Genomic DNA, 8,413 nt, shown 5'->3' with positions numbered 1-8,413 from the left:
TCGTTGATAACCGTGCTCAGCATTTCGTGGTATGTTTGTTTTCAACCATTTTATTTTGTAAGTTATTATGATCATTGTATTGAATATGATGATTACTTTTTTTTTCAGGAGACCTATAATAATCGGTTGAGAGAGAGATACGGTGATGACGTCGGTAAAAAAATCATCGACAGACTGCTAATCACACACCGACGGAATCGTTCCGTCGGTAAAACTGTGGAATCTTGTAGTGACTATCACTAGATTACCCTTTAGATTTAGATCTGTCACGCTCCTCTATAAATATATTTATTAAATAGGTAATTTTTTTGGGAGCAGTTGTTCATTTAGCCATGACAGATTCATATATTACTTATTTTTTGTTGTGTGATTCTCTGAACCAAAAAGAAATGTCAAATTGATTAAGCTGATTCCTTTTTTCCCAGTTATAAATACACCATCATCCTCTACAATCTCCAAAATCAGAAACACAACCACCAAAATATGGAGATTACTTCTACTTGGGTTTCCCATGCAGCTCCTCTGCTCGCTACCATAACCCTAATCCTCCTCGGCCGCCTCATCCGCCGAAGAAAACTCCACCTACCACCAGGCCCAAAACCATGGCTAATAATCGGAAACCTCAACCTAATGGGTGAACTCCCTCACCGTTCCCTTGAAGCCCTCTCCAAAAAATATGGATCCCTTATGCAGGCCAAATTCGGGTCACACCCTGTGGTTGTGGGCTCTTCAGTAGAAATGGCCTGAGCCATCCTCAAAACTCATGATCTCAGCTTAGCTGGTCGCCCCAAAACTGCATCCGGTAAATATACTACCCATAATTACCAGAATATTACATGGGCACCATACGGACCGTACTGGCGTCAAGCACGTAAACTGTGTCTCATGGAACTTTTCAGCCCCAAACGTCTAGATCAGTTTGAGTATATACATGTAGAGGAGAACCTGAAGTTTCTAAACACTCTATTCCAGAAAAGAGGGAAACTTATTAGCGTAAGAGATCATTTTTCTGATTTGAGTTTCAGTGTAATTAGTCGTTAATTTAGTGTTAGGAAGAAAATACATGGCCGAATCCGAAGATGAGAAAGTCATGTTGTCACTCAAGGAATTCAAAGAAGTGCTTGATGAGATGTTCTTGCTTAATGGAGTGTTGGCTATAGGTGACTTCATTCCGTGGCTTGCTTTCTTGGATCTGCAGGGGTATATTAAGAGAATGAAGGCTGTAGCCAAGAAGATGGATATGTTTATGGAGCATGCGTTAGAGGAGCATCATGCTAAGAGAAAAGGGGTGAAGGACTATGAGCCTAGGGATATGTTAGATATACTTTTGCAGGTAGCTGATGATCCCAATCTTGAGGTCAAGCTCGACAGAATCGGAGTCAAGGCGTTTACACAGGTATGCTCTCAACTTTTTTCAAATCATCTGGTCCTTTTGATTTTGTTAACTCATATAAATGAATTTTTAAAGTTAATAGTAAAATTTTAATTTAAATATACTATTTAAAATATTAAAAGATAAATTTAGAAGTATATAAAATTGAAGTGAAAGTAAAAATAAATTCATTATTGAAGTTACATCCTTTGATGTTTTGTGGAATATAATTTATTTATAATCGAATTTGAATCGATATTGTAACAACTCCTCAACCGGAATAAAATAACAATTTCATGTCAACTGGAAAAAAAAATAATTAAATTTTTTTTCCTCTCTCAATTCCTCCTTCCTTCACTTGATTATTCATTAGATTAGTGTTTTATAAGTTGAACTTTGTAAGTTTATAACGTTATTCTTTTACTTTTCTTATTTTTCTTTTCTTTGGATTTTTTTTATGTTTTTCCCTCACTTCTCTCTCGCCTTTTCTTTTCTTTTTTTTCCTATTCTATTTCTGCCTAGTCGGCAACATATAAAAAGAAAGAAGAGCTGACTTGTTTTATTTTTTAATGGCAAATAACCATTTTACCCTTAATAAGTCGTTTTACTTTTATTTGACGGTCTTTTTTTTTATAACATTACCAAGCTCCATTCATCCTAAAATTTTAACCAGATTTTATTCAATATATTTTAAGATCCTTTGTAAAATTTTAGCTCAATCTGATGGTCGGATTGAAAATTACGTCCAATAATGTAAAACTAGTCAAATAATTGTGATTTTTCATCAAATTTCTGAATTTCTTAAAAAATTCTGAAATTTTAACCTAAGCTAAAACATCATATTTGAAGGCTCCACGAAAATTTTTAAAATTTTTTGATAACTCAATTGAGAATTATAAATTTATTTAATCTTAACTTAGGCTAGAAAGAGAGGGGTGGATGGCCGCTTCCATTGATGGACTTCATATTAACAAATTTTCTTTGACAGCAAAACCCTTCAGTTCAAAATAGAGATAGAGAGGTGGTCAAGTAATCAGACTATACAAATTTTACAGTATAATATACTGAAGCTATATCTCAAGTAGGGACAGTGTGACACCGTTTTACTCCATAACACATCATGGGGCAGGTATATAGGACCTTGGCGCATGCATGCATGATTGTAGAAGGAAGTTTCAGGTGCCCCATCATTTTCCATGATTTCATATATATATGACGGGATTGCATTAAGAAATTATTGGAGGAATATATATTATTAGTAATTAACATGTGTGATAAATATTGTATTTTTTAAAAGTATTTTTAACTTAAAAATACATTAAAATATATTTTTTTATTTTTGATTTTTTATATTACCAAATCAAAACTATCAAAAACATTAAAAATATATTTTTTTAAATTTAAATATATTTTTAAAATATATGTAAATGCAAAAACAAATTGTGCCGTTGGATATATATGTATGCTTTTGAATTTTTTTTTTTTTTCCCACGTAGTGGATCGTTGTTGTCTTCTTATAAAACGATGCAAGCGGTACTAGTTAAAAATTACTAAAAGAAAAGAATGGCAGAAAAAGGAAAGAATAAAAAAAACAAAAGGGTACCTCCTATATATTGGGTTTTTTTTTAATAAGCTATATATCATTGGTCGCTAAAGTCAATCTTTTGCTTTATTTAATTTATTTCTTACGTAAAGTAATCAGTTAATCTTCAGGACTTGATTAATGGTGGAACCGAGAGCTCCGCAGTGACAACCGAACGGGCATTGGCTGAAATCATGAAAAAACCAGAGATTTTTGACAAGGCAACAGAAGAGCTAGATAGAGTCATCGGGAGAGAGAGATGGGTACAAGAGAATGACATTGATAATTTACCATTTATTAATGCAATTGTGAAGGAGACTATGCGTTTGCATCCAGTGGCACCATTACTTGTGCCCAGACTTGCTCGCGAAGATATTCAAATTGCAGGTTATGATATTCCTAAAGGCACTCGTGTTCTTGTAAATGCTTCAGCTATAGGGAGGGATCCAAGCATCTGGGACAAACCAAAAGAATTTTGTCCCGAGAGATTCATCGGTAAGAGTGTTGATGTTCAAGGTCATGATTTCGAGCTGTTACCATTTGGAGCTGGAAGGAGGATATGTCCTGGGTATCCTCTAGGGTTAAAGGTGATTCAAACAAGTGTGGCAAATCTTTTGCATGGATTCAAATGGAAATTGCCTAATAACATGACAGCCAAGGACTTGAACATGGAGGAAAGTTTTGGGCTTTCTGCACCCAGAAAAGTCACGCTTGTTTGCTGTTCTGGAGCCTCGGCTTCCATCAGAGCTTTATTCCCTATGAGGCTATGATTGTGATGAGATTTCTCCAGGCTCTTTAATTAGTTTTCTTTTCATGTGTTTGAATACTAGTTTGCACTCTTATCATTTTAATTGGTGTGTATGTTAAGTGTTTTTTCATTAATCATCATGATTAATGATAATCCTAAATAAAACAAATTATAAAAAATTATAAAACTTAATTATTAATAAATCTATTGTTACGAAATTATAAAAAATTCAATCTAAAAAAAATATAATAAAATAATTTTTTAAAACAAAATTATGAATTTAAACAAAATTTTAAAAGTACCTTTGGAAGTCTTGCAAGACTTTTCTCAACTGTGATTATACTAAAATTTTAACCTAAAATATAGTAATATATAAAAAGACAACTCCTGAAATTTTAACATATTCTAACATTCATATTGAAAAATATAATTAATATTGTAAAACTGGAGAACAATTAAAAAAAAAAAAAACAAATCGGGCATATCAGTAGCATCATCTTGCGCAGGCCATGCAAGGGCTAAGATTGACTTTTTCACTCCACCATTATATATATATATATATATATATATATATATATATATATATATATATATATATATATATTAAAACTGATCAATCATGAGTATTTCTTGTTAGAAAATGTAAATATACATATGAATTTTACATGTGCATGATTATTTGTCTGGATTTTTAAAAGTATATCAATCATAAATATTTAACTAATCTTTAAAATCGATCTCTAAATATTATATAAAACTAAAATAATTAATAATCGTTGGTTAGCTATACGATAATGAATTTATTTTTAAACTTTGTATACTTTATCTGAAAAATCATGAATAATACAGACAAACACATCTCATGAAACCAATGTTACTGATGATTGGTTAACTTTTACTTGCGAAATATAGCATGCTATAGACACGAACATGGGATTTGCAGCTTATAATAATAATAATAATAAAATAATAATCTGCAGTTTTGTCATCTTACTGGTGTCTTGTTTGTCAGATTACTGATGCTTGCAAATTACAGCTTCATCGTACAATTGATTGGCTCCTGAACACAATAGTATTGAGAAACAACTCAACAATCAATTGAAAAAAAATAACGTAATTGATTTATATTGTAAAATAATATTATTTATAAAAATAATTGAGCTTGAAAGGAGAAAGAATGAGCTAATAAAACCCCAGGAAGAAAGTGTTCTTAGTTTTTATATTAATTTTAACTACTCTGTTCAACCAATCCAAGCCCATGCACATTCATTCTATTTTTGTTGTTTCCTATATGATGATGAACCGTGAGTTAGTCTAAGTGATAAGAGAACATGGCCAATGTTAGCATCATACTCAAATTAACATGGAATTAGATTGGGCAGCGTGATATCGTGGATTGAACTATTTTTTTTTAATTAAAAAAATTCAAGAAACAATCATGTTTTTAAAAAAATAAAGAAAATTCAATTATTAGATTAAATCTTGATTAATTTAATAATATAATAAGAAAATGAGGCAACAACAAAAAAAACTTTTAAAAATTTTTTATCCTGGACAAAGATAGATTAACACGTGAAATTTATGACTACCACGTGAGATCAAGATAACCTTATAGAAATATGATACCATAAAAATCACTTGAAACAAAAATATTGAATGCTGATATAAAAAAAAAATTAAAAAACTCATGACCTGAGTCATAAGACTAAAAGCACTATATATAAAAAAAAAATTATAAAGCTCAATCTCTAAGAAATGAAACATTGAAAGATGAAATTGAAAAATAATAATACAAAACATCCAAAATAAAAAAAAATACTAATTACAAAAATTAAGGTTACAACCAAAATAAAAATAAATTAAAGGACAACTACAAATTTTCAATTTGAAAGTTAAATTGAAAAGAATAAAAATATCAACAAAATGAAATAAAATCAAGAGAAAAAGGACCAAAATAAACAAACACAATACACTATAAACTTGGATTGAATGGTTAAATTAAAAATAATAAAACTTTTGTAAAATGGTCAAGGAAAAAAATCAAAAATCTAAAGAATAAAAATCAAATTGAAAACATCAACACATGATAAAAACAAAATTGAACATGTAGAATATTTCAACATGTTTTCTTACATAAATACATTCCTAAATGTAAATCGAAAAATTTATGCATGCATCTAATTAAATAAATCAAGAACTACTGCGTAAAGAAATTAAAAAAAACATTAACGATATATGAAAACAAAACTAGAAAAACTAAGACACAAATGTAGTCTAGACTCAAGATACTTTATATCGCAAAACGAGTCATTTACTTAGTTATGTTTAATGCATTTATTTATTAAAATCAATTTGTAATAAAAATTGACACATACATAACACTTATTGAATAAAATAACAAAAAGAAATATTATGCAAGGCTGCACATATTAAAAATATTATAAAAATAAATATTTTTTTATTTTAAAAAACAATTTAATTGATATAAATCTAAAAACAAATTAAAACCAATCATACTAACCTCTTCAAAAATTAAACACACTCAATATTATTAAAAAGTAATTGTTATTCCAAAAGGCTAAATAGAAAAAAAAATCATAGAAAAGTAGAATACAAACTTAATTTTAAAAAAATATTTTTTAAAAGAAAAGAAAATAATGAGGCCAGTCATAGAAGAAAGGACCCACATGCAGGCTTTTATTTTAGTTAATGGGGAGGACGACATGTTATCTACCTCAATTCATTTTGAAAATAAATAAACGACGTGTCATTTGATATTCTCTAGATTCTAGCCACCATAGTGGCTGGAACAACAAGGTTGGTGTTTGTTCCTTCTAAAAACTCAATTTTAACCCAAAATACCTAAAAAATACTCTAGGAACATTGTTTAACTAGTCCATGACCTCTAAAAACACAAAAAACTGTCATAAAACCCAAAATTAACTCGAAATAAAAAAATCTTCTAGAGTTTAAATGTATTTTTTCAGGCTTTTTTAAGGTAAAAAAACACCTAATATAAACTCCTTTCATCATATGAGACCATTTGGCACAAAAATAAACCATTTTAGTTGTCAGAATCATCACGACAACAACTTTCTCTCTCTAAGCTGAAATCCAGTGAGACCCTCTCTCTTCTCAACCTAAAAAGGACTATAAATGATGAAAATAAGGTTTGGTACCAAAATTAATTTTTGCAAAAATTAAAGACACTAGTCATCTAATTGCTAAGAAAGATGGGGAAATAAAATGTAATTTTCAAACAAATTTCAAATTTACCACTATTTTAATCCTGTTTTTCACTTCAGTCTAATGTCTCTCAATTTAACCCTTCCTCCTAAAAAAACATGCAATTGGATACTAATTTGAGTTTAAAATGACCCAATCATGCAAGAAAAATATTTAGAGATAAAATTGAAAATTTTAAAAGAAATTCAATATTATAATCCAAAGTGAATTGTGAGAGGGTGAACAATATAAAAGGCTATAGTATTTTACTTGCAAGCTTCAGTATTTGTTAATATATTGTTTACAATTTCTTTATTTTTGTAGTTATTTTCAAATTAAGTTTTATAATTTTTTTAATTAACTTAGATCATTTTTTGTACATATTTAAATAATTCTTAATTTATTTTCAAACTAGTTTTCATATTATTGATATTCATAACTTTTTAAAATAAATTTCTTTACAATAATGGGCTTACCAACAAAATATTGAAAAACATCGATGGAATATTCCATTGGTAAGTAAAAATCATTTCATCAGTCATTTACATCACCGGTGAATTTATTGATGGAAGCACGTGATTAAAAATTTTTTTGTTAGGGATTTGTTATCCTTCGGCATTTTCATTAGTAATTTGTAATGCCAAAAAAAATACCAACAGAATATTGACACCAAAAAATAAAATGCACTGACCAGATTTCATTGGTAAATAAATGATCAATGATGTATTATGTAGCTTATTCCGTCATCCAAAACTAAATATTGCCAACAAAATAAGTGACAAGATATCCATAGCTAATTCTTTAAGAAAAGTTTAAAACTTCTAAACCATTTTATAACTTTTTAATAAAATAGTTCTTATATTTTCAATGGAATCACCAACGGATAAAATAATTCATTTGTGATTCTATCTAAATTTTATCATTATTATTTCTTTGTTATTTAGTTGTTAATTTAAAAAACAATAAAACAAAAAACTATCAATTTTATTGAACATCAAAATTTTTATTAATTTTCATATTCATTAAAAAATAATTTTACAACAATAAATATATTGCGATATGACCCAACCTCATTTCTCTAGACAATGCCATAATGATGCTATCATAGAAACATCAAGAGATTTATTGAAGGTTTCGGTTGGTTCAATGACAAAACTTATAGGTAAGAGGTTCAAAGAGGTTTACAATATATGTTTTTAAGACACATGAGCTGAGGTAAACTTTAAGAAGATATTAATTAATAAAAAATAAGTTTTTATTAATTTAATTCATGTTTAAGAAAAGCTTGTTGGTGTACAATAAAGCATTACAAAAAAAAATAGAATAAAAAGACTCAGATCTATCAATTTTAACTATTCGCTACTGTTTTGGTTATAAATAGAGATACAGAAGATATTTTAGTGCGATTTCAATTGCATTGAAAATTAGATATTCATATTTTTTCAGTGATATATGAAGAGTCTTTTAATTCATTAAGATAATAGAG

At 28.7% G+C, this 8,413-nt stretch overlaps 1 pseudogene; it reads left to right on the top strand.

Moving 5' to 3' along the window:
- The first annotated feature begins 483 nt into the window (after positions 1 to 483).
- LOC133672583 (trimethyltridecatetraene synthase-like) lies at positions 484 to 3,716 on the top strand (annotated as a pseudogene).
- The last annotated feature ends 4,697 nt before the right edge of the window (positions 3,717 to 8,413 follow it).

This window comes from Populus nigra, chromosome 14 (assembly GCF_951802175.1).
Source record: "Populus nigra chromosome 14, ddPopNigr1.1, whole genome shotgun sequence".
Taxonomy (NCBI): domain Eukaryota; kingdom Viridiplantae; phylum Streptophyta; class Magnoliopsida; order Malpighiales; family Salicaceae; genus Populus; species Populus nigra.
The sequence above is the reverse complement of the archived record's forward strand: the minus strand, read 5'-3'. Positions and strand labels throughout refer to the sequence as shown.